Source organism: Peromyscus maniculatus, chromosome 9 (genome assembly GCF_049852395.1).
Source record: "Peromyscus maniculatus bairdii isolate BWxNUB_F1_BW_parent chromosome 9, HU_Pman_BW_mat_3.1, whole genome shotgun sequence".
Lineage (NCBI taxonomy): Eukaryota > Metazoa > Chordata > Mammalia > Rodentia > Cricetidae > Peromyscus > Peromyscus maniculatus.
The window spans coordinates 19,734,631-19,736,553 of record NC_134860.1 but is presented as its reverse complement, the minus strand read 5'-3'; the positions used below and the strand labels follow the sequence as shown (position 1 = coordinate 19,736,553).

The 1,923-nt window shown below is 40.1% G+C and overlaps 1 pseudogene; it reads left to right on the top strand.

The window, feature by feature from the left end:
- The first annotated feature begins 881 nt into the window (after nt 1–881).
- Nucleotides 882–1,500, top strand: LOC143267478 (large ribosomal subunit protein eL14 pseudogene; annotated as a pseudogene).
- The last annotated feature ends 423 nt before the right edge of the window (nt 1,501–1,923 follow it).

Genomic DNA, 1,923 nt, shown 5'->3' with positions numbered 1-1,923 from the left:
ATATCTGAAGTTTATAAATTAAAGAGAAGATGTATAATTTATTGAATTTGTGTGGGGAAGGGGAGAAAGACAAAATTAGGAATTAATGTGACCAGAAAAATACATTTTCTATGTATTTTTAAATGCCCTAATAATGGGGTTTACTTTCTTTAGGGTAATGAAATTATAATGACACATGCAGATGAAGGGCAGGACCAGGTATGCGGGACTTAGTGGACACTTCCTGGGGAGATTTATAATAGATGGAAGATGATCAACTGACAAGTACTTCAATATAAAAGATAAAGGAAGCGCACACAGGTGAGGGGGCTGCTGGCCTCTGCTTACATGGGGGTTCACTCAGTAATTGTCCCAACAGGTAAGACAGTCAGGTGGTTGTCTCTATACAATTTGACTTAATGTCCTCCTATAGAAGTTTAAAAAAATTGAAAACAGGACCCTGGAACAGAGATAATACAAGCAGTTACTGTTTTGATGAGCTGGAACTTAGATATTTATAGCAGCTTCTACTTAAAATTATGTCTTGGCTTTGTTTCAGCACCGTTTATGCCCCCATGGAGGAATGGAATTATAGGTATAGTCAACAGTACAAACCTTGGAGGCTTGTTTTCACTTTCTTTCAGGGGCGTTTTGATTTTCTCTTTTTATTTCTTCATCATTCAGGGGAATATTGCTTAATCTGCTTGAATGTGTGTCATTTCTAAAGATTGTTGCACATTTGGGCAGCACTAACTAGATTCAATGGGCTTTAAAGTAAAAGGATATGAAGTCAGGAAGGGAGATGTTCATGAAGAACTGGATAGGGGAAATTAGTAGCAGACATGAGCATATTTCATTGTATACAATATGAAATTCTCAAATACTCAGGTAACACTGCTTACATGGTGTTCAGGTGCTTCCTGGTGGTTGTTTGGGTCGTCTATTTCTTCTTTGCCCTCAAGCTGGAAAGCTGGTCATGATTGTAGTTGCTATTGGTCAGAACAGGCCTTTAATCAGTGGATCATGCCCTCTGGTGAGAAGACAGGTCATACCTTTTAAATGCATACAGGTCAGTGACTTCATCCTCAAGTTCCCACACAGTGCCCGCCAGAAGTCTATAGGAAAAACTTGGGAGAAGGCAGATATCAATACAAGACAATGCCAGAGAAAGCAAGGGCAAGATTACAGTTTTTGACCATTTAAAAGTGATGAAGGCAAAGAAAATGAGGCGCAGTAATTGAGAACAAAGTCAAGAAACTTCAAAGAGTGGCTATCCCGAAAGCTTCTCCCCCAAATCACCTGCTGCTAAGGCAGCCATTGCTGGTCCAGCAACTGCTGCCACTAAAGTTAAAGTTCCAGCCACGAAGGTGACAGTGCCAGGCAAGAAGATTGTGGCCCAGAGGCTGAGGACCAGAAGGCAGTGCCTCCTGAAAATGTCAGAAGCGTCAGGAAACCCCAGCCCAGAAAGCACCTGCTCCAAAAGCGGCTGGCAACAAAGCACAGGGCTATACAATGGAATAGAGGCTCTCGGATATGCTAGAGAAAAAATAAAAATTCTCAATAGATAACGGAATAAAATGTAAACTTTTCTAGGGAAAGAAAAATTTCAGGCAGATCTTTTGTAATTTCTAACTATCAATGTAGAAAGCAGGGATGGCCGCCAGAGGCAGCAGCTTACCCATGTGGTCAAGGGGCCTGGCTTGATCCCCAGCACTGCAGAAACATCACTTTGTGTGCAGAAAATGTTTTTTTTATGGAAGCAAAATTTTATGCCTCTATTTGAAGAAAACATGGCCATATGAATTTCAAAATTAAAATTGTAGAACTTTCTATAGTTTTATGTGACCCATTTTATAATCTACATACTCCAACAAATGGTATCCAGAAAAATCCAATATAACAACTCTGCTGCAGGCCACAGGAATATATCATAAGAACTCAGCT